We start from the raw sequence: 26,578 nt of genomic DNA on the forward strand, positions 1-26,578 counted from the left end.
CCAAAAGTGCAACAACGGTTCGAACCACAGAACCGAACCCACCAAATTTTTCTTCCGGTTCACGTCCCTGGTTATGAGTCTTTTTTAAACACAGTAGTTAAAGATTAACCATTTTTTCAAAGGTGACTAAGTCCTACCGTAAGTTCCAAAATTGTTTAAGTAAATTCGAGCCAATCATACTGTCCTATGCTACTGCAGATTGTGACATATGAGTTGATATATATCAAACCTGCCTAATTCTAGCACTAAAAATTTTGGGAAGTTTTGCTTCAAAATTAAATAAGTCCATAAGCTATTTTTCAAATTGCTTATGTCCAACATAAAGACTTCTTTAATTTGAATCCAGCTCAACTTTTCATGGCTTTTTACTCGCAAGATTTATTTTGTAATAGACAGCGAGAAAAGAATGAACCACCATTTCTCAAAGTTGTCTTATGAAAGACTTTTGCTTGAAACACAATACCCGGCGAAGTTCGCCGAATTGGGCGATGCCGTCGCTCTGCTATTTTGCCTAATTTAACAGAATCAGAGCGGTAGCGAAAACAGCTGATACCATTTCGGCGCACTTATAATTTAGGTTACCATATTTTCAAAAATGAAACCATATTTAGAAATTATGAAATGAACAAATAGTTATAAATATAAGGCAAGGGGAAATTATTATAAATTATTTTATTTTAAGCCAGATTTAACGAATCGATCACTGTATTTTTCAAAGCAACAAAAATAATTCGTGTTTTATGTTGTTCTTTTCTAAATCTTTGAAAGCAAAAAAAAAAACATACGGCCACCTTTGGCAGTTCTGATTGTACTTGCCAATTGACTACACTTAACGCCGAACTCAACCATCTCACGTTACCGTCCCTATGTACATACACATACATATGTATGTATGTACATATATGTATTTACAAACCGATGAAAGCCGACCAGTGAACTTTTCGTTTGTACCGCTTGAGATGTCAAGAGTTGGCAAATTTATTTACTCTTGTTACGCAAAGTTGAGCCCTTTCACCCACACAATAATTCAAACCCTCTTCCCGTTCCATCCCAGCCACCCTACATCCTCGAAACGGTATTTGAAATGACCAGCAACTCAAGGATTTAGGATGAGTCGCCAAGTTCGCACTGACAGCCAGTGAATAAACAGTGAAGTCAGCACATTTAAAATGTAACCAAACAAGATTTATTAGACTTTATTTCTTTTGTCTGGCTGTCAAACATTTTAAGGGGTCAATGCGCCACGGCGCAACTTTTCCGTCCCATTGCAATAAATTGTTGCGCTCTTGTATTGCCGAGAGTCTTTGGTCCACACTTTTACTGACAAGGAGTAAAAAAAATTAACTTTTTTTCCGCCTGATATCATACTGGCTGGTGTGATATACATATGTATATACGTATACCTACAATATGCGTGCAGTTAGTGGTTGAATTGTGGTGCCACGAACGTGTATAATTGCGGATGTTTCGCTTCGTAATGAAGTGAAAATATTGATGTTGTGGGGCGAATAATTGCAAGTGAAACTGAGAAATATGTTCATAGAATTTCGAGAAAGTTTTTTAGTCGATCCACTGTCCTTAATTCGAAGAATATAGAGATTTTGAATATATGTACATACGTACATGCGAACTACATATACATACATATGTATGTATATATATATGCTTACAAGCCCAGAAAAAACTTTGATTCTTTAGTACGCGCTTACTTTTTGTATCGATGGAGTAACGCATTACAATTCGCCGCAAGTTTACCCACGAAAAATGACACTGAAGATGGCACAACGCCGAAACCGGTTTGTCTCCAAACCAAATTTCACAAGGGATGACGGAAATTCGTTCCCAAGTACATCATAAATAGTTCTTTTACATTTCCACTCAGTGTACTACTTCAAATATTGATTGGCTTTCTATAAAATAATTTACTACTAAAAAAAGTTGCTTGAACAAAAAACTATTTTTAATTTAATATATAGATCCACTGTTCTCAAAATCTCGGTTGTACGTTAACCGCACTCATTAACTCTGCATTGCTACCGAAGATTTTTCCTGAAAAATGTTTCTTAATTTTTAGAAGTAACCGGAAACCACACTGCGCCAGATCCCGCGAATATGGTGCCGGACTAATTCCTTCAATACCAGAAAGCGCAATAAAGTTACTTGTCTGTGCAGCAGTGTGAGCTGGCGCATTATCACGGTATAAAAAGTTTATATTTCCCAACAATTTTCGAATACTTTTGAACATACAATTTTGCTTAATGTTGTTGCCTTGATTTAGCAGGTGGACTTGCTCCTTTGGAGTACGATACGAGTGACTGCTGTTTAGTTTTTAGGGTCATACTTATAAAGCCAATCGGATACGATCGTACCAAAGTTACTAGACTCCCCGTTTTCGAACTTACTATGGAAATATTTAGCGAAACGAACACGAGCCTCTTTCTGGCTCTCATTTAGAATTCGTGGACCCATCGAGAGGATTTCTTATTGTACTGTAGATAATACCGCAATATTCGCGATACGGCTATGGAATTTAATCATAATTCACTGGCTATCATTCATGAATTTTCGTCACTTTGCTATCGCTAATTTTTATCACCAAAAATCTTCAAAAGAATAGTAGACACGCCTATCAACATGCACCATGTACTTACATGCATGCCACTTTTACTGCCAGATTTGGTTAATTACACATTGAGTCGGTTATTTAGAGAATTTGGCGGCGAAAATTTAGCGTAGCGAACTTGTCATGTCGGTCGAAGATTTTAGCAGCCCTTGTCGAGGCTCGTCCTCCTCGGAGAAATGCCCAGTCTAGAATAATTGATACCTCTTGGTCCCGTTTCTGCATTAACCACGTGTCTACATTTTTGGAAAACCTAATACTTTCAATTATAACAAGTTAAGAGTCACACTATTTAAAAAAAAAAAAAAAACTTAATGTAGGTGGTAACTAGTGCTAGTAGGACTAGAAATATTAAGTAAAAAAAGCACGTGTTGTATCATAGTGGAAGAAAATAAGCAGTTTTGCTTGCATTCTCTACTGACTCAATTGCAGATACGAGGTTGAGACAGAAACGGGACGTTATGCTTTCGTTTCTTATGCAGTTTGGAATTTATTGAAAATTTTCACAGGCGAAGCTCTCGGATGCCACACAGGTTGACCTATCTACCGCAGCCTCCAAACGAATTTCGAGATAACGTTCGTCGTAATCACCGGATTGAAGTCATTATGATGTCGATGCCCGACAGGGCCCGCAGGAACCCTCTAGAGATCTGCGGTTAGTTTATTCTGTTTCTTCGGCGCGCAGTTATTTTCATGTAATTTGATCGTATTTTAAAGCTAGGAAGGTTTGTATATTCGAGTGCTTTTAGAAATTTATTAATCTAGTGACTACATTGATCACGATAATTCACATGTTTGTGATACGATGAATAGCCTATTGATAATTTGGAAATTGGAAGTTATGCTTCTTATTTATATATATGTTGTAGGCATTGATTTTTAAAACGATGAGACATCTGATGGACACCGAGATTCCACCTCTGAAAGCATTTCACTCGGAAGCTGATGGTGGTAGCAGAGGAAGGAGGCCCTCACTGCGATGGAAAAACCAAGGGAGCAGGAATTAGCTTCACTTGGCATTAACAATGGCTTCAGTTGGCATAAAAGAGAAACGCCTGGCGGGCTTTATTGAACTCGGGCAAGACCGCTTAGGTCAAGGCGAATTTATATAAGGTGGTGTTACTAGATCAGCTGACTTTGTGTATGTGTTTCGCCTCACGGCTTCTTATTTCAAATTGAAAAATTTTGTTTGAATTTCCACACACACTCTTACAGATTTTGACAGTTTTGTTTTTGTACTCCTGCTATCACCTTATATAAATTCGCCTTGGCTTAGGTGGATACAAGGCCAAATAAGAAGAAGAGAAACACCAACGCAATGAAGTCCTTTGTCGCTGAAAGGGTTACTTGCTATTCATGAATCAACAATGCCTACAGACGCGGTGCCGATAGAGTTAATTGATCGCTACTTCTCAGTCCGTTAGACGATATTCATTTTTTAAACCATTGAGTGCCCACATATTTATACATATCCACACCCATTCTGCAACATTACACTGAAGATAGGATCATAATAACATTATTGAGTAAAAAAACAACAACTACACGCATCGCTTGCCATGTTAATAAGGAGGGTCCCTGGGAGCCCTGTCGGACGTTGACCGCATAAAAAGTTGTCGGGCATCCGAGGGTTAAGTTGATATCGAAAGCCGCAAAGAATTGCACTACGAAGTTCTTCCTGCGCTGGCAATGAAATTTCTACCGAACTTTCCTCAATAAATTTGCGTTTTCTCGCTTCGCCTCTTATGAAAGCTTTTTCTGCTTCTTTTGTTGATATTCCTCTTTATTTGCGCTGTAACCGCTTAAGCGATTTTGGCCGAGTCCAAAGCAGCACGCCAGTCGTTTATGTGCTGTACAATCTGACGCCAATCGGGAATGTCTAGTAAAGCCAAGTCCTTCTTCATCTGTTCTTTTCAACTCTATAAACCTTTACATATAACAGTTTAACTTTTGAAAAAAAGTCGCAAAATACACTAAAGAATGCTCGTGTAAGCTATTTCATAAAAATTCTACACAGCAATATATTTACGTACATATTGGACGACAAAATTATATCTACTGCGATCCCCATTTATAGAGTTTAGAAAGTCTACAGGTATTACATACAAGAAAATTAATGATTCATATATTACAAACAATATATGTACATAAATTTCGTCACCTGAGGGTGAAAAGGGGCCAAGTCCTTCTTTCTTGAAATTGGTTAGGAGAGACGAAAAATCGATATTTGGTGCCATTCTGCATCGAACACTAAGTTTAAAAAAAAAATGGACTTGGCACATTTCCACCTTTAGGTAGCGATATGTATGTGTACTTATAGTATGAACTCAGTTCGTTTATATATTTCTCAATCAAAAAGATCAACCGTTGGAATGCACGAACCTTTATCCTTTGCTTTATTTTAAGCAACTACATTCTTAAATATATTAAACTCAAAAATATGTTTATTTCTAGGTAAAATGAATAATTTTAAGCAAAAAAAAACGACTTAAAAAAAATATATCTATATATTTTATGATCCAATGATCGGATCTAAATCAGATTAGTATAGGACCACCTCTCAGACACTACCTTTCCGATGCAAAAGGAATTACCGGTTGATGTGGTCCAAAGTTATGCGGTAACATACATAAAAAAAAATATATATTCCGACGAACTAATAACCTCCTCCTTTTTTGGAATTCGGTTAAAAGGGTACCGAAAAGTGGTATCCAATTCAATAAAAAGGGGTTTTATGACAGTGACATATAAGAATTTTAAATATAACTTGTTTTCTCCGTGCATGATGAAAAAGGTATTCCAAAAACATGAATTTTATTTATAGCCCTTTCGGACTTTCTGGGCTGCAGAAACGGAGACTTGAGGTACACATTTGTAGCCCACTGTACAAACGTACATATTTATTATGCAAACCCCTGCAGCATATATGTACATACATACACTTTGAAAGTAGTACTCGAATTCATATATATGCATGTTTTTAAGTCTTTATGAGCAGACATTGCATTGTCGCAACATTCAAGTACGCAGATAATGTTAAATACCCACTCAAGTTGCGAAAAAAAATAAAAATCAAAAATCGTTAAAGAAAATAAAACACACTTTTCAAAACAAAAAATCGAATAACAAAGTAAGTAAATGGTATGCATGCAGTAGGAAGAACATTTAAAAGGACACCAAAGGACATTCAACATTTATGTATCTGCAACAGACAAAGGATACGAAAAAGAATTGCAAAAAATTGCAAATCAAAAATTCCGAAACAAACAAACCAAGAACGTCAACGAAAACCGAGAAATTGCAAGTGCAGACTGAAAAAAGGGGAAATAAAGAAAATAAACGAAGATATAAAAGATCGTATTTGCATATACGAGCGACAGTATGTATGCACTGCCTCCCAAAATTTGCAACGTACTTTCAAAATTGAAGAAATCTTTAAACCAACCATGGCAAAGTCGAATGAAATCTTTTGTTCGGTGAAAACGTGTTGCTTGAAATTTAAAGTCAATATACTTGCTAATTTTCAATAGAAAAAGCAAAACCAAACAAATCGTTAGCTTTGCGTATGACGGGAACATGTGCAAATGTCCGTGTCATTTCTTGCAACGTGCGCAAAGTGTAGGCAAGGCTAAGTGCACAGTGTTTTTGTTTTTTCATTGAATAGAAGTGATCGAATATTACTGAAAGGCTCAGTGTTTTACAAATGAAAAATGTGTTAAGGTAATGGTTAGGTAAGGGTTCAAATTGACAGTTACTGAATCAGTTTTGGGAAGATGGATGATCGTTTCGTGCGATGTGGAGCTGCGCATCTGTCTTTTTCAAAGACACTATGCTAAATGTTAAGCATTTTAAAGTTGTGACACAAACTGTACCACTGCGCTAAAATACGTTCTACAAATATGACTAAACATTTGTTTGGTCAGGATTTAATGAGTCCTCTTGAAACTATGCAAATTGGCAATTAATCCAGAAATAGGTGAATTCGCAAACCGTACCAAACAGAAAAAAAGACAATTTCAAATCCTTTAAGCCTCTAAGCTACACAGTGAATCAAAGTCTCAATCAATATGCTTTCGAACTCTTCTCTACGAACCCTGAAGCTACTTTTTATGTACTGCTACAGTTGCCGAAGGGTGAGCACTAAATGAAAAAAACCTGCTTATGTTTATTTTCAGATGTTGGTCGGAAACTGGGCTCGAGCCCAGTTCCTGCGGAATCGTAGTGCGCACTACTAACTACTACACCACAGCTGTCGACTACATAAATTGTGGAAAACTGATAGGGTTTACCAGCCTATAGTGGTACCCAAGCTGAACATAAGGCATTGGCATCCTTCTAAATACTACAAAGCTAACGAATCGGTTTTGCTCTAGCTGCAAGTTTATGCAGACATATCTAGTAACTATAGAGCAGATTTTCTTTTGCCCACAACCAGTTTTGGCGATCACACTCTCAGCTATCAAAGACGCCGATGAATTCGTGATTCTTCAGGGCAGCAAAACCAATGATTCCCGTAATTTGAGATCACCTAGCTAGATCTAGACACTACCTGTTTTAATTTTTAGTTTTTAGTATTTTGATAATTACCGTTTTCCTTATTATAGCCTTTCCTGCCTCAGGAGAATTTCATAATGGAATAAAAGTTCTGCAATTTCACCATACTCTGTCAGCTTTTCGAACCACTGTCTGTTGTATAAAAGCTATCTACAGACAGGGGAGACAGTTGCAATTTTACCTGGAAGTGGCGGAAATTGTCGTATCTTCTGAAACGGGTGAGGACTCTAAGTGAGTGCAAAACAAAAAAGTGGATAAAACAGCAGCGAACTGAAGTGGAAAAGAAAGAAATGTCTACGCTGTCGTGTTTAGCGTGAGGGGATGCAGGTTGAATTATATATGGTAGGTATGCGTGTGTTTTGAAGAGTTCAACGCAGCGTAACTAGAAAAATCAATAAAACGTGTCGTCGCAGCAGCAGACAGACACTTTTACTTTTTATCAGACGCGGCCAAGCGAGCACAAGTACATTGCTATGGCATAAGCTTAAGCGACCACAAGTGTATGTGCATTGCAATGCGCCGGCAAAGTTTTTTGTGTGGGTGCGGCTGCATCATGGTGGGGTGGTCTATGTAATACCCCTGCTTGTTTGTTTCTTTCTTTTATTGCCCACAGCGAAAAAAAAGAAAGAATAAAAAGTCGACGGCATTTACCTTTTTTTATGGTGGGTGTGGCTGCGCTCACCAAAGCTCTGGCTTAAGCTGTCGTGGCATGTGGCAAAGTGTCTGACGTGATTTGTATATGCATGCATACATATGTACATGTATATGTATCTGTGCGTTTATTTAAATAAACATGCATGTATGTATGTACGTATGTATGTGAGTGTCTGGTTATACAATTTTAAATGCCATTTAAAACCATTTCTCTATAAACAGAAAAATATTTCACATACAATACCCGAATAAGTAGCAGAAAGTAACTTTGGTTGGATTGTGCAATCTTTTATGCGCTCTGTTGCTCAACCGCCGTATGCAACTGACAGGCACATGACTGAGTTGTGCGTCTGTGTCTGTACTTTGTCTGGTGCAACTAGATTGGTTGTTTTCCGCTCTCTCCTCTTTCGACCCCCTTGGAAGCAGTTGGAGATTTTTCTCGGCCGTTGTGCAATTGCATTACTTATGCATGCGTCCAGCAGAAAATTTCATTTCGCAAACATCATCAACATCGCATCAGTATTACAATAGCAACATAACAAGGATCAGCAACTTTCTCTTTGACAAAAGCGAAAGCTTAACAAAAAATGCATTTAAATAAAATGAGATATGTATGATGTGTATGGCAGGCAGAAGTAAACACTGAAAAGTTGTTCTTTTATTAATTTCCTGTACTTCCTCATTGCTTTGGTTGATTTTTTGAAGCTTTGATAAAAGCGAAAAATTTGCTGCAAACGATTTGGACAATCCAAATGGATTTTCCAAAAGACTTGGGGCGAAATTTGCTGTCTGTTGCTCGCAGCTCATCAATGCAAAAACAATTTTAGTGTCGCCGACATTGTTGAACCAAAGTGAAGCTGATATCCTTTTTGTTGCCTTATTCCACTGACTTTTTTTGTGCAATCATTTGTATTCAGACATTTAAGCGGATGATTGAGAAACTATTTATACGCCAGAAAGTATGCTAGCCGAGAGTTCAACAGCCAAAAAGGTACAACCAGCTGGAGAAATATTTTAAATTTACTTGGGTATATTTAGGTAATTAAAAATACGAGATTTGGATTACAAATATGTATAATGAAGACTCGCCTAATGGATAACTAATAGTTCCCTCGAAAGCCCACAAATCCCTATTATCTTTGTTCGACATAGTCACCGTTTTTGCACCATTTAAGATGACGAGCAGGAGGAGAGATTTGTGGAGCATGATTGTATCCCTGCTGGCAGGATGTACATATGTGCTAATATGCGAAGACTTATGGTTTGTTGCCAGGAAGTACTTTTTCTTGTTCTCATTCAACTCTAGACCAACCGCTTTTGCCTCATTCTCTCATCTATTGTAGAAAAGCAAGGTTGTTCAGAATTGAACGCAAAACTTGATCAATGGTAGGTTTCTTTGGTCTAACCAATCAGTTGGTTCATGAAGGGCTCCAGTCTTTCACATAGTGTCGTCTAAAAGACTTTGTAAGCAATGTTAGTTAGGCTTATCCCGCGCTATTTTAAGCAAGCCCTTTTTTTGGTTTAAGCCAAATAGACTAAGTCTCCAATATCATGTATTCACCAGATAAAACTGCACTACGCAACTGGGACATGCACTTTACCACCACTTCGTCTTAAGATTCAAACAGTCAGGCCGTAATTTTCGATTTTAAGGGAACATGAGAATAATTCCGATATATTGGCCTGAGTCCAATCTTCTTAACGTGTGCTAGCTGTATCGCCATCAAAATGCTCCATATCTCAAAAGTACTTTGGATGTCTGTTACCAGTTACCCATCTTTTCCTTGGCAGGTCTTGAAACCGTTCGACTGCCGCCCTCCTTTCTCAGAAAACTTTTGGACGACATTCTTCTTCTTTCGTCTTTTTTCTAAGTATTTTTTTTAAGTAGGAAAATCGAATAAAACATCTCGAAACTTGTGTTTCGTTTTATTAATTAAATAACATAATTGTAAGTTAATCGCAATCATGATTAGTATCGTCCTAACCCTAATCATGATTAAAAAACGAGTTATTATGCAGTGAAATTTCTTAAAAGTTGACTTCAAAAACGACGACTGAATATGCCACGAATAAATATCTCCATATATGTATTCACATACAAAAGCACACCTCCATGCCTGCTAAATATTCTGCGCAGATATTTGTTTGGTACGCCAAACACGCCAAAACGTTTGTTTACACATTTATGCGGTTTAGCATTTCTATTTGTTTGTTTGGCTTATTTGTTCGCCCGTTCGTTTCGTTCGTCTACTGTGCACTACGCATATTTGCATTGGTTAATGTTTGTATTTGTACACTTATCGGTAGTGGTGTTTGGGTTTATGTCTCCAGATAAATGTTTGTGAATACACATTTTTGACATTTGTTTATGTTTCATTAATATTTTAGAACTGCAGCAGAATGCTAGATCGCTGCTACTATTTACTTTCGAACTACATGGAAAGCCTTGTATGTATGGACGTGTGCATAGATGTAAAACGCGTTTCGAAATCAAAACATAAATATTAACATTTACGAATTGAAACCGTATCGCCTTAAGCAGAATTCCGTATGCTCACATAAGCGCACACTTACTCTCGCACGTAAACGTCCATTCGCTTGTTAACCACAAACGCCGCCGCAATATCTAAACTTGAGGTCGCACAGTCTAGCGGGAATGAAATAAAATTCATACAAAAATGCATACACCCAGGCGCACAGAGGTGTTTGCCTTTAAAAGGAGGAAGTGGGATGCGTAAGATGAGCTGGGTGGCAAATTCCAACTGCGTTGTCGAGTTTTATATTCAGTAGCGTTGATGCGCGAGAATACAAATTTGCATAGCGTAATTTTTTGTGTGCACAAAGGCTACAGAAAACAAGTAGAATAGAATGTGTGTTGGTAAATGTGTATGGACGTAAGTATGTTTGTCTGTACCCATGCTTGCAATAGAAATTTCTCTCAGCCCGATGAAATTGTAATCCATTTTTAAGCATTGCAAGAATAATGCCGAAATGTTATAAATTTTTCATACATACCAATTTCACATCTAACTAAATATGTATGTACATATATATATGTATGTATATATATTCAAGTAAACTCTATTTAATCCACCCACATGGAACTTAATATCAATAGGGCGGAAAGTACTAAAAGTAGAGATACAAATTTCGAAACTTGATTTTGTAACAAAAGAAATGAAATACGAGAACAATAAATAAGGGTATTTATTTGGTACATATTAAAATAAATAACACAGTCCAGCAAATTGAAATGTGTTTCTGCAACATAATAACAACGATATAATTTTGGAACAGGCATTATAATGATCATTTGCGCTGAACAAGTCTTTTATGTGCACTCAAACGAAAAACCTCGAAGAGATTTGACTTTAACGTATTCGAGAAAAATATTCTTAATCAAAAATTAAAGATAGCGTGCGAAAAACAACGCAAATCTCTTACCTATTTATGCGAAAAATTAGGAAAGAAAATTTGTATTTTGCGTGAATCACAAAAGTAATATAATATCGTACATGTGATATATGAAGTTAAACAAATCGCATAAGAGTTTTTGTTTTTCTTAATTTCTTGTGTAATTGAAGGGGCCATGGGAATTTTGTTTGTTATTTCCCCCGAAAATGTCTTGCAGTTATTGTAAATATTTCAATTAGTGTTCGGACTGTTTGAAAAAAGTATGAAAATCCTTAAAAAGGTAGGGATGGTACAGTCATCGAAGTGCAAGTAGAAAATTCTAACATTTTTTAATAAACAACTTTCTTCAAACATCTAAGCCCTAACTCTTTAAAATTTTGAACTTTAGCTTTGACTCCAAATAAACTGACTATGGGCTATGACTTTGCTCAGGGAAAATTATCTTTCAAAATTATACCTTCAATCATACCAGTGTAATTACCTAGAAAACCAATTATATACTTATAATAAATTATATACTTTAGTTTTCTATAAAGTAATGATTTATTTATTTCTCTTTCAGGTAAGTTGCTGATTGCTGACGAAGGGATTAAGAATTATTTCAACCTATATTTGTGCGTATGTATGTTATATATGTAGTACTTTCAGGGATACTCTTATTTTTTGTGGGTAGGCAGAATAGAAAGCACTATATCGTTACATTCAGTATCTAGGGCCCTAACCAATACTTTTTCCGAAAATGCGTTTTTGAAAGATTTTGTTAGAAGGTATTCAAGTAAACCTTCAATAAATATTTTAAAGTGTTAGTACCAAAAACAATGGAGTTACAAGCTACTTTTTAAAAGGTCCTACCTGTTTAAGATACTCATTTTATAATATGTTTTGCTTCTCCTGTAAACTAAAACAAAAATTGTTGGTTATTTGTGAATTAAGGTACGATGTGTAAATATTAATACTTATAACATATACATGTAGCTAAGTTCAAGCACACACTATTTTTATACACATTTGCCTTCTTTTCTAATGCTCAAACTTATCTCTTCTATTTAACGATAAAATCACGTTTCATTATATGCTATGCACATAAAATAATAATTTTGAAAGACTAAATTGATTCCGCTTAGTATTGTTTACCAAAGTAACCGTCTCAGCTTTTATAACTTCAAAAAATTAGCCGTTCAGTGCACTCCACTTTTAAAAAAATCTTAAATTTAAGTGTCAAAGCACTTGGTATAGTCATAACTTATTACGTCCCACTTCCATCTGCCACTGCCATCGCAGCAAACTTCGCATGTTGAATTTTACATAAATGAAATCCAGCCAACTTCTGTTGATGTCACTGAAGCCTAAAAGGCAACAACAAAAATGTAAACAAACAAAAGGGAATGCCAAAAAAAGCAGTCACTGACAACGCCGTATTGTGTTTGCTGCGTCAGTGACTGCCAATATTAGCAGTAACAGCTGATTTTAGAAAGTGCCGCTGCCACTGCGCTATTGTATTTTGGGCTTATTGCTAACTAATTGCACACCATTCTCTATGGAGCTTACATGAATAGTTCAGAGGTCTGATGTTGGACATGTGGATCTGACAGTGATGACAAATGTTTTTTTTCGAAAATCCCTACCATCACCTAAAAAACTCTTTACTTTTGCCTACACTCAAAAAAAAGTCCATACAAAACAGTGCTTTTGTCCCAGCAGTGTGTACAAAGTTTCAAAATTAAAGCACATTACGTTTTTGTTTTAAGTGTATATTATTATTGCAATATAATACATAAATCATTTTTTTTTGTTTGAATTACCTGTATGTCCTTTGTACTATATCATTCGATTTCAAATACTAAAAAATGTATGTGCTTTCACCACCATGTGGAGATATTAACCCCTTTCTGTCAGTATCAAAAAGTTATTTGTGGAGTAGAGATTTAATTTAATGGCGTGTTTCAACAAAAGTTTTACCCGTTTTTTACTACATTTAATATTAAATATTTTTGTTAATTACCTTTTCACTACACCGAACTTATAAGTAGTTTTTTCGTATTAGGACTTCTAAATTTTAAATTTTTTCATGCTATGTATACTATATCAAAGAAGTTTTTTCCTTAGCGGCGTTGTTGACCGATATGAAATCTTATAGAGCATGTAGCAAAATTTACTAATTTTGTGTTCTAGATAAGGGGAAGTCCTATCCAATAATGGGTGTCGACTACATCAATTTACTTAACTTACAAAATTGTCTCGTCTTAGTTTATAAATAGGTGGCAACCCTACTTAATGAAATGTCAGTCCAAAGCTTTTGAATAAGCTAAAAAAAATAATTGTTGTTGTATTTTTTTATAGAAAGATAGCAATCCCATTTCCAAATGTTTAAAAGCTTTTAGTTGTTATGTAGAAATTTGAAAATTCTTTTGTGCCTTTAAATAATTTTATAATTTCAAACAGCTGAGTAGATGTAATAAAAAATCAGGCGTTGGCCGCAAAAAGTTGTCTAATCGATGTTTTGTAAGAAACTCCAGGAACTGTTCCTGGCGTTTCATCCTCATTCTCAAAGAAATATGGGCCGATAACTTTTTCGGCTATAACACCGCTCCAAACAGTGCATCTAACAGTGCATTAAAATAGAAATCCGACATCAAAACATTACCTGAAAAATCAATTTGTGTGGCTAATTGTGTAAAATGAATAGCGTATTGTAGTCTTTGTTGGTGGTCTTGCTGTAAGTATCCATTATGATTTTCCAAGAGATTAACTATAACATGCAGAAAGAAAATAGCAAATTTATAAAAAAAAAATAAAGAAGGTACACGTGATATATATATGAGATAATATTATCGGTTATAAAAAATAGGTAGTAAAATATGCATTATAGTTTTATTTTGTGAAGATTTTTAAAAATAAGTATTTTTATTCGGCAATTCTAAAAAAAAATTATTATTTTCCCCACTTAGAATACAGAGAAAACTTAAAAGCCCCGGGGGCAAGGTTAAATATCAACCGATTTCATAATAAAATAATAGTGTTCGCCATATTTTGGATACTATTTAGGTCCTGGGGGGTGACTGAAAAAACTTTTGGACGGCCTTATGTAGTAAATACTATGTAGAATGTGCCTATATATAAATAATGAAATATGTATACATTTGACATTCTGCAAATAAAATTACAATACATACACGCTTTTCTGAAAGTGATCAGCAAAGTATTTTCGTTTTCGGTGCAAATAAGGCGAATGAATATTTTTTGATACTCCTCAAATAAAATGCGCTCAAACACGTTATTTGCCTTGCAACATGCAGTGGAGCAGGGCATTCAACTATGCAGTTTACGAATATTTGTCATTCATTTGCGCTCTAATTCATATATGTACACTTGTAAGTGTATGTACATATATGTACATTAGACTGCGACTTAGTTGAGTGGAGCAAATTTTTTGTTAAGCAACAAAGCAAGACTCCCCATAGAAATATTCCTTTAGTCATTAAAACATGCCCTGCGAAAAATTATTAAAATCGGAGTACGGAAAGACGTGCCTCAATGGCCTTAAAATGGAGCATTTTCATGAAATTTTCCCGAAGTGGCCAAAATTGCCTATAAGTCATTGAGAAATTGAATATGTTTTAATGACACTTAATGTAGTTTTGCTCCCCGATGTCAAATATGCCTACAATATTTTTAAACCTTCCCAACTTTCAAAGTTATTGAGGTTTTTCCCGCGTAAAATAACAATTTTTTAGGATTTGAGAAGTTAAATTTTAGGCAGGTAAATTTACATCAAATTGGTACGAAGAAAAAAGATTTTTGATGCAGTTTAATTGTATTTGACACGTAGATCATGGATCCGCAGTCTAGCCCCTAAATTTCATAAGGGAACATTCCACTATCTTGGATTGTAGGTTTTTTGGGGTTTTTGCGGTTTGCATGTTATTTGGCATGTTTCGTAAAAAACGGTTGTATACAAATTTGTAGAGAATTCAATTTTCCACAATTTTTATATCTAAGCTTTAAAAAAAAAAATAATTTTTTATTGTAAATAATTAGCAAATAGTGCGAAAAATGTTTGCATTGTCACGGTTTGCACCATTTTAGAACAATTTCTGTTGAAAATGCGTAGCATATTCAAATGCTAAAGCTATAGAGAATGTTTTTTTATTGTTGGGTTCTCCAGTGTTACAAAAGTTGTGAAGAGAAATCTATTTGATCTAAGTTTACTGGGCTAAAAATTAACTTCTTAAAACCTAGAAAATTGTCATTTAACGTGGGAAAAATCTCAATAACTTTAAAATTTGGGGAGGTTTAAAAATAATGCAGCCATTTTTGACATCGGGGTATAAAACTACATCAAGTGCCATTGAAATACATTAAACTTTCCACTATTTTATAGGCAATTTTGACCGCTTTGTGAAAAATTGCATGAAAATGCTTAACGTGTACGTAGTGTACATCTTTCCGTTGTCCGATTTTAAAAATTGTTCGCAGGGCACGGGTTTATGACCAAATGAAGCCTTCTGGGGAGTCTTGCTTTGTAGAATAAAGTTGCGAAATAAGGCGCAGTCTAATCTACACACATACATACATATACAATATTTGTAGTTGCAATAAGTACACACCACCAACAATGAAAATGTCCTTAAAATGTTCCCGAATTTTTGTTGTTTGCAGCTGCATAAAAAATGGAAAGAATTTCACTTTAGTTACAAAATCTACGGTTGTTGTTGCAGCGATACCTGCGTGGTATCTTGGAAGTCATCCAATCCAATTTTTAATATAAACTCTTTTAATTAGTAAATGCATATTTTTTCTTTAAGAGCAAAAAGTAAATATAAACAATATATGGGCCAGGGTTTGAACTTTAATACGATCGTTGAAGATTTACTACGATTTTCGAGAAAATTAGGAATTTACTTCGATGCTTCGCTTTATCCAGGATCTACTGAGATTTTTCTTTTCGTAAATAATAAATTGCAAATAAAAGCAAGGAACGCTGAACTCAGATCATTTTTTATGTCCGATATACATAAATAATTTATATCATAAAGAGAATAAACAAATTTTGGTTTTTACTTAACTCTAAACGGTGCATTCCATCTCAATTAGGACAACCTTTGGCTTTTGCATCTGCGATATTTTTCATAATTTTTTATGTTACAGTAGCAATTCAGAGAGACTTCGCTGATTAAATTTTTTTTTATTTGTGCAGCCGTTTTTAAGATATCGATAAAAAAAGTTCTCTCTGCTCATAACTGTGGGTAAAATGAGACCATTTTTAATTTGAAAATTTTCAAATACACCTTTGGAATATTAAATGAAACAAATTTTCAAAACAGTTATGCAACAAAATTTCTTTAAAACTTTAAAATTTTTAAAATATAAAATGTTGATTTCTAAAGCACACGTACAGGTGCGAAAATTGTCGATTTTTTCTATAAAATTTCAGAGCCAGAGTTGTTGGCGAAATTTTGTCTGTTTCATATACGCTTGTAGGTGAATTTTTATAGAAAGCGACAGTGACAATACTGGAATATTGTTGACAATGGTGTTGACAATTGTCACTCTGCTAAATTGTCACGACAATAGCGACACAACTAAATAACTCCGTCGTTTTCAATAATTTGAATATTTCTTAAAACTAAAATAATGCAAATGCAACATATGACAAGTTTAAAACCCGAAAATGATAATTTGTTAATTTTTCAACGGAATTTCTCATGGTATTGAAAACCCTGGCCAAAAGTCCAAAAAAAAATTGGTGCATTCGTATGCATAACCATCTTATATAATTAGGAGGGCTCTACTGCGTATCGTTATGAGACAACAAGTCGATTCTCTTAAGGCATTTAGTGTTACAGGAGATCGAAGTGACTGTTGCTAGCAATTCGCTCTAAACTTTTCGTAAATTAGAGTTTTCGTCGGTGTTAAAATCGTGGTATTATCTATTATCTTTAAAAAAATAACAGTTTTCAAGCATCCGCTCATGGACATTGTAATCTAGAGTATGTAAAACATGTTTTTTCATTGTCACGCCATCTAACAACTGACGTAAGACATAGATATTCACGGATTGATTTTTTTTTGTTTACTCATTATGATGGACGCACCATGCAATTTTAGTATAATAAAGTGCGAGTTTCATATAGGTACAAAATAACGTTGATTTTTGGCATTTTTCTTTTACGGCGCCACTCATTCTCTTCTATACAAAGTACGTTCGAAATTTTTTTATATGGAAGAAAATGAGCAACACTGTCAACAAAAAACAATTGCCAAAAATCAACGGCAATATGTACGCAGTGCATGGAATTATTTTTGCTTTTTTAACCATGTTAACTTATACTTTATTTATGTGTTAAAATAAATATAAAACAAATTTTCAATGTGGAGTATTTGTCCTCCTGGAGTGCTAAAAAATTCTGGTCACCTTACGAATAGCCCTACAGCTATCCATTTTTCATACAGCGTAAAATAAAGGTCGGCAGTCATAGTGACGTTCTTCCAGCAAATGGGCGATTTATCAAGAATTTACTACGGAACCTTACTTTCCACTACAATTTTTCACGTAAGTTGCTCCGATTTAGGCTTGCCGTAGTTCTAGCCCTGGTATAAATTCCTACGAGGTTTTGTTTCTAGTTTATGTACTTACGAGATATTCTTTCTATCTATGGAAACGTTCTGAATAGTTGACGCAGATTGAAGTGTTGAATTATTGGTGTTTTACTGTTTAATGCGTAACATATGTAATTACACATTAATTATCTGAAACCTAATATTATGTCTTTATTCCAATGTTAGCTATTTCTTTGTACCAATATTAAGTTCACCTTCGTATTGAAAATTCATCGATATCGATTGCGTTTTTAAATCTCTAATATCCTGTAAATTTGTTGCGGCATCAATAATTTTGTATTCACTTTACCTTGCGTATGACCATGCAATTACCAAGGGATATTGAGCACACTGAACCAGTTTTAAAAATTGTAAAAGGCTTTCGCAAAAGCATTTAGCACTATGAAAAAATATTACACTTTTTTTTCTTTAAATCGGGTACAATGTTGAACTTACCTATCTAACTGCAATATCAACTTAAAGAACGAATGCGCTATTTAAACGTTTAACAAAATATATACATATTTACACCAGCAACTTTTTTCCATGGCAAAGCCCATCGTGTCCTTGTGTGCACTTTCAACTTTTAAACTTTTTCTAATCCCTCCATCTGCTAACTTTGCAGACGATTCCTCACAATATTCTATTAGCTTTGTACGACATCACCTTTTCTGTGCAATTGCACTTTTATTGCTCTCGCCACAGCTGATTGACTCGATTGGAAACATATATTGAGAAGAAAAATAGGGGAAAGAAAATCATAGGGAACAAAAGATCCTAGAAAAAATTATCTTTAACGTGTATATTCTTCCATTTATATGATTTTAAATGACATTCAATCGAAACATGTGTTCGTTCACATCTATTTGCATAGGAATAACCTGAGTAAAATGGTTCTATCGAAATAGAAAATGCAATGTTTTATTGGGGGAAGCGAGAAAACTGCATGCTTTTCACTTCCAAGAGAGAAAAAGCATATAAATGGTGTAATACACTTGTGTAAACTTATACATATTTGTAGTTAAGCAGGAAAAGCAACATCGTGACTGACTTGACTGTTTTTCCTATGACTTTAAAAGTTTGTTATTGAGCGCTCTTGTGCACAAGGGTATAAAAACTTTACTCCCATTACGGTTTTGGTATTTTGCTTCTTATTTAGAATAGGTTGGTATTGAAAACGGGTAAAATCAGAACATAACCATAACCATAACAGTTACAGAAAAACTACGATAAATCAGTAACTGCTGAGGCTAATTTACTCAAAATTTATCCTTGAAATAAGCCTTTAGCAATAAATGGAGTGCAATAGGGTATAGTCGTTGTGTTGGGTATGCAGTTACAGTTTTACAGCTATACTTAGTCCCGACACTTGCGTCCTCATTCGCGCACTCTGGGCAACGTGAGAAACCCATGTGCGAGATGCGGTAACCAATCCGAGTGGAGCCTTGGGTCACGGCAGAAAGAGGGGGAGCTTCGGTGGGGCCACTCCAACTTATTCGGTTTAAGAGCTCACTGACGTCTGCAGCGTCTGTTCACCAGTAGGTGCGGCTGCAAGCGGGTGTCTGCTTGAAGCAAGCGGCTCGCTATGTAAACGTGTATTTGTTTGCGAAACAACCCCCGTCCCAACAATGGGTTGTGCGCTGGGTTTTGGACCCGCCATGTAAAAACCACTTCCAGTGAAGAAGCAAGGTAAAGCCTTTCATGTGGCTTTTTTAATCTGATGTTGGAGAAGATAATTAGAGCTGCAAAACTGAACCGCTCAGGAACAATTTACTGAGCGTGCAATTGCTGGTGTACGCCGATGGCATCATGAAGTCTGTTCTGCCTTTTCCAAGTTGGATAAGGAAGCAAAGCGAATGGGTCTGGTGGTAATCGAGGACTAGACGAAGTATCTCCTGTCATCAAATAAACAGTCAGCACATCCGCGCCTTGGCAACCACGTCACTGTTGACAGTTATAATTTCGAGAAAGTAGAGAATTTTGTTTACTTGGGAACCAGCATTAACACCGATAATAATTTCAGCATGGAAATCCAACGCAGAATCGCTCTAGCCAGCTACTTTGGCCTGAGTAGGCAATTCAGGAGTAAAGTTCTCTCTCGACGTACGTAAACCACACTCTATGTATATGTCACTCATCATGCCCGTTTTGGTATATGGCGCAGAAGCATGGACAATGACAACATCCGATGAGGCGGCTCTCAGTGTTCGAGAGAAATATTTTGCGGAAGATTTACGGGGGTTTACGCGTTGGCGACGGCAGACGATGGAACGATGAGCTCTATGAGCCTTACAACGACATCGACATAATGCAGCGAGTTAAAATTCAGCGACTCTGCCGGCTTGGCCATATCGCTCGAGTGGACACTGACGCTCCAGTTCTGAAAGTATTCAGCTCGGAACCCGCTGGTGGTAGCAGAGGAAGAGGGAGGCCCCCACTGTGATGGAAAGACCAGGTGGAGAAGGACTTGGCTTCACTTGGTGTTTCCAATTGGCGTCAGTTAGCACAGAAGAGAAACGACTGGCGTGCTTTAAAATCAGCCGCCTAGGCGATTACAGCGCCAAATAAGAAGAAGAACAAATACGATTATAACAAATTTTTGAAAATGGGCGAACACCGCTACCATATGTGTATCCCAATAACCGTTCTATCAATTTGTACCAAACTCGAATAATTGTTGTACTTCAGACAAAAAGCAAGATGTTGAGAATGTTGGAATCGGACGAAAATTGCATCCACTTTTCATCTAACGGTAAATTTCAGAAATGCTGAGACTTTGATATCCCGAAATTCAAAAATGCTAATTTACTCAAATTCGTACTCACAACAATCTCTTAAAAGTAAATAAGATTATTACGGAACTTTAAAAAAAAAAGATGTCGCACAGCCCAGTTATGACTATATACGGATAAGTCATAAGTCGAGAATGGGCCTTAGTCTTATTGAACATATTATCGAAAGTGTTTTAAATAGGGGTGAAAGCATCCACGTCTACCATGTAACTTGAAAAAAAAGAACTATATTCAATAAGTGCGTTGGGAATTTAGTGTTCGGCTTCAGCCTAACTTAGATTGCTTTAATAGTAATAATATATTGGCGCTTACACATATGTTAGTGTTACGCCGAGCATCTCCTCCGATTTGTGGGGTACGCCTTGATGTTGTCACACAAATGGGAGGGACCTACATTTTTAGGCTGTCTCAGAGGGGTTATTTTACTTTTACGAGAAGCTCTTTTTCATAGCAGAAATACACTCGAAGGCTGGCCATTGCCTGCCGAGGGGCGACCGCTATTGAAAAAAACTAATTTTTTTTTGTTTTTGGTTTTGGGTTGAACCTGTGTTGAACCTAGATTTTGCTGAATGGTAGCAAGCACTGCTAACCAGTATACCACAGAGGCGGCCTTAGACTTATTTACTTGTTATAAATTAACTTGCTTCATTACGATGCGCGTAAAAGTCATTGAACAACACCTTTATTAAGTTAATGGGTCTGTAGTTTCACAAAATCATTTCATGAATCATCGATTCAGGTATTTTAACTACGTTTCATGAAATTATTTTGCAACATCCAAAACAAAAAGTCGCCCCTCTGCGGGCAACGACAAACCTCCGAGTATATGTACATACAAATGTCATAAAAAGGCTTCTCACAAAAACACTTTCGGCCTTTCATAGTAGGTGTAAAACTTTAGTTCCCTTTACTTGTGTAATAAAATCATCATCAGCGCGGGGTCACTTGTTTTGGTCAATAGATATGTGTATAGACCTGAGGGTTTGCCCACTCGTTGATGTGTACACGAGAATAATGAATTTTCAAGATTCAATGAACAGAAAGCCAACGTTTGCCCTTGCACGTTGTTAAACCTTAAATATATAGGTAGTAACATTTAAAAAAGTAAAGCAAACAAAGGATTATGATCTCTTGTACTAAATTTGTGCGTCCATCTTTTCATATGTAAATTCAAAATCTTAAAGCCATTTTTCTCTAGCTTAGCTTTTTTGACACTATTGAAGTAAATGCGTTAAAAAAAGTTTCCTGAAATAAACGCTTTTTTACCAGTTTCTAACTAGCACTTTATTATTTTAGAATTAACGGAGTTATAAAAATGCATGTGCAAAAGATTTGGAAAAAATATTTTTAAAAATTTGAAAATTTCGATGCAACCTTGCGAATTTTTTATATTTTTTTAAATCCATACTTTCATACTTTGTGCAGAGTTTTAAAAATTCTGCGAAACTTTAAATCAAATAACAACAGTTTTAAATGAAAACCACATATTTATTAAAAAATCTATCGGACATAATTCGGTAAGTGAATACTGTACATACTAAAATTTCTTCATACATACATACACACATATCTATATTTATGATTTCATTGATGTGTATGTAGTTCGAACTTTTAAAAAATTCAATATCATAAATTTGTGTGTAAATTAATCAATTTATTTTAGTACTCGTAGGATTTGTATACCGTGTTGGTTGTAAGAAATATACATCTTCGCCAATTTATGTCTTATAATCAACCATCATAAAATCTTGGAAAATAAGAATACTAAAGACTTAAAAGTGGTGGGACAAAGGCCAAAGTGTTCTTTAGAAGATAATCGGAAAGGCCTTTAACATTAATCTGAAAACACGATTTGGTGAAAGCAATCCAAAATTATTTCGGTGATTAAAGAAGGAAACTATTTTCTGAAAGATTCCGTCTCAGGCTCAACATAATTCCAAAAAAAAAACTTGGTATTTATTTTATTTAATATCACATTTGAATTTTATCCGTATATGTTTACATTCATACATATATACAATTGAAATAGGCGATCTGAATTTATTTTTGAACTTTCCATGTGCAGTTTATTTGCCATCACTTAGGTACTCATCTACTTACATAGTTGTCTAGCTACCCTGCAGTGAAATCCCAAACTAGTCAGGAAAAATACTAGTTTACAACTAGAATTTCTTAACAGAAACCGAACTAGTTCGAAAATGACCAGAGTTGTACCAAGTACAAACGATTTATTCATACCCTGTATTATTTGACTTCGACAGTTTAATACAATAAAGTACACAAAATAATATAACTTTTTTTGGGTATATCGTAAACCGTTAAATTGAGTACGTATTCAATTATACCAGACCTGTTATTTTGTTATTTTTAATCATTTTCAATTATTTTTTATTTTGTTTATTACACGATTAATATAATTATTTGATTAATTTCTATTATCAATCAATAAGCCAAACTATGGACAAATATGAAGAATATTTAATAACTGCTTGAATTACACAGGCCAACAAGGTTTTTTAACCAAGAATCGGACTATACTTTTCCGAAGGTCTCTGACGTGCTGAATTCGAATCTGACCCCAGATCAAGTCAGGTTTTCGGGATATTCTAACCTAAAAGTACAAAAATCACGGTTTTTTAGCACATTTGAGCTGCACTACTCCTCCGCTTCAAAATTCATTTTAAAGCTTTAAAAAATCTTTATTTATTACCGAGAAGTCGTCTGTTGAATTTACTGAGTTTAGTAAATTCGTTGATATTCTGAAAATGAGGAGTATTGGATGTTGGAAATTGAAATATGTATGTATTTATTTTTTCTTTTAATTAATACTCAAAAAAATTAACAATAATTATTGGCAAATCTAAGGCTGCTAAATAAAAATATGTAAAATAAAAAAGTGTACTTAAATGTTTTTTATTGTATATTCATGAACACATTTTATTTTTTTACTCCCAAATTAGTGGTTTTGGTCCATAATTAGACTAGTATTTTTCTGTCTATTCTGAACTAGTATGAGACTGGTATATTTCTGACCGAAATCTGACAATTGCCATTTCGTAGGACATCCCCATGTTAAAAATATCAGTTGATTGCATGGAAAAAAGATAGTTGGCTGACTAGTTGGGCATGCGATTCATACTAGTTGTGGGGTAGTTTACAACTAGTTCATTTGACTACAGGGTAAGCATAAATACAGTACGTACTTCAATAAAAACAAGAAAATTTGAGCACATAACTTTAAGTGCTTTAATTATAAGATAAATTGATTGCCGGTAAACTCATTATCAACAAGGAAGCATTAAAGCTTTCAAAAAATAGGCAAACATAAAACAAAAGTGAGAGCAATAAACAACAACTATTATTTAAACAAAGGGTTCCATATACGAACTCAACAAAAATTAAAGAAGAACCCATTCCTCAATCTCCCGCCTGTATATATCCTGTTTGCAGGAGGGCTGGCCTTCTGTTCCTACTATCTAACCCTTTCAGCCGGTATTTCAACTATGCTATCGTAGTATCGCGTAAATTATACGTTTAAAGGGATGAAAGCTAAGGTACTGAAATGGTATGTTCACAGGCAAAGTTTTTCCAATGTTCGTGCGGCGATAAAGTGGCAACCATAAAGATAGGCTAATTTACAAGATTTTTAAAAACTGATTAGCGTGACATGGTAGCAATAAAGGAGGTGTAGGCCGCTGCTGGTGAGTGGAATTGTGGTAGGAAACGTAGCGGGCGCAAATATTTGTCTGACTGCCTGGCCTTGCGGTCGGTCACTGGCATGGCAATAGCTGGTATGCAAATACGGCAAGGCGTACAGTCACGATGTTGCAAGTGGGACACAACACTTCATACCAACTGCAACGGTGCGTTTGTTGTCACTTATTTGCTCTGAAGATTATTAGAACGAGTGCTACTCCTTCGATGCACGGGTGAACAGAACCCTATCTCTGAAGATATTTGTGGTGTGGCGTATTCGCGCCCCTCCCCCCATTTAGTGCGTCGAAGGTGGCAAGCACAACAAAATAAAAGAATTCTGAGTTAGTAGAAGTGACGAGCTTCTATTGGTAAATTCATTAAATCTGATTGGCTTAATTTTCACTACGCAGCTGTTGCATTGAAGGCACATTCACACAAACCTTTATTTTTATTTGGTAAAATCGCTCCATCAAGCTGACACACTTGTGTACATACATGCATGCATTTGACAAGCAAGTGTAAACACAATGTCAACTTGACATTTGCGAGATGAGAGTGTCAATGTTTTTTTAGCATTAATGCCCAAAGACTTGACATTAACATGCCACACGCATTTTTCGTTTGCAATTTAGGATTTGAAAAATAAAATTCAATAAAATGACATCTGCCATAAATAGACAGCTTGTTTTTATCAATTCCTAAATTCGTGTAAAATTTTTAAGTATTTTATAAACATATGTATATGTACTTGTATATGCATTCATATATACAGTGACTCAAACAATTTACCACGTGTTAATTTTTTTTTAATATTCGTAGTGTTTTTCGAGGATTTTTTTTTGTTATTTTTCTATAAAAATACCGTCCAAGCTCTAACCAAAATCATATAAATCACAGTATTAAATTTAAGGAAAATCCAACAATATTCCGTGATTTTTGATAAATTTTTTTCGGTAGCGGATTTTTGCCCTTTTTTCCATTAGTTTTCGGTTTTAGCTCCGCAGTTAGGGTCGAACCCAACAGCGACTACTATTTACATAATTAACTCTTAGTGGAACTCGACGCAAGTGAAGACGTATAAAAATGACTTTCACTTTTTAATTATATTTTTTATATTTATTACTTTAAGGAATTATTTATCGCATCCCGAAGAACTCATTCATACGAATTCTTTTTTAGGATTTCTTAAAAATTAAAAAAAAACATGTGAAGGGGTTAGAATCAAAAGGATCTAAGTAGTTCTGACATTTTTTTGAGATAATTAAGTTAAGTTAAGTTGATTAGTTATTTTAAATTCTGGGTAAATGCGCTTAAAATGATTCTTGCCTAAATGAATGCGGTTAATTAACTAATTTAAATGAATGTTACTCTTTTCAACACATAAACACTATATTTAACTATACAAATATGGGTATAAATTATATTTTCAAAAAATGTCACTTAGACCCTTATGATTCTAACCCCTTCATATGTATGTATGTACATACAGACATATATGAATCAATAGCTAAGGGTATCGTTTCCAAACTCAAATTTGTTACCTTTCTCGTCGTAAAAAAGAGATCCACCACATACCACGAAGTTAGAAAATTGAAATGTAGAAAATTCTTTGCACATCTCATGCATAAAATACAAACATAATATGAGAATGTTTGCAAACGGCATACACATATATATGAGCGCAATATCCAATTTTGGAATACGACAACTTTTTTCTGAAATCACACAAAAAGTTGTACTGTATATGGCAAGAAAAATATATAATAAATACCACGAATAAAATGACAAACCAAATGGAAAATACCAAAACGATATAAAAAGCGTAGAGAGTTTCAAAATATTGCATTTAATTTCGATAGTACCACAAAGCAGACATGTAAGAAGATACACACACACACGAACACGAATAGACACATTTCCCTGCAAAAAATGCGACTAATCCGAGATGACTCCGAAAGCAATCGAAAAGGAACATGCGAATAATACCACTTTTGATCTCTTTCACGATGTTAACAAAGAAAATCGATGAGTAAATAAAAAAGTTGTGAAGGGTCAAATGCAAATGGATAATGACTTTTTTTTTTAAGAAAATAAGCAGGAAAGAATGTTAATCATACGTAATGTTACCAAAGGTACTTCTTTCGGGAGGACAGTACTTCTTGTTGGCTTGTTGTATTTCGTACTTAAACCCGAGCGCACTTGTGCACAAGGGTATATTGACTTTGTTCGCATAACGGTTGTTTGTAAC

The sequence above is a fragment of the Rhagoletis pomonella genome, unplaced genomic scaffold (genome assembly GCF_013731165.1).
Source record: "Rhagoletis pomonella isolate Grant_MI unplaced genomic scaffold, Rhpom_1.0 Rhpom_scaffold_00004, whole genome shotgun sequence".
Classification (NCBI taxonomy): Eukaryota; Metazoa; Arthropoda; class Insecta; order Diptera; family Tephritidae; genus Rhagoletis; species Rhagoletis pomonella.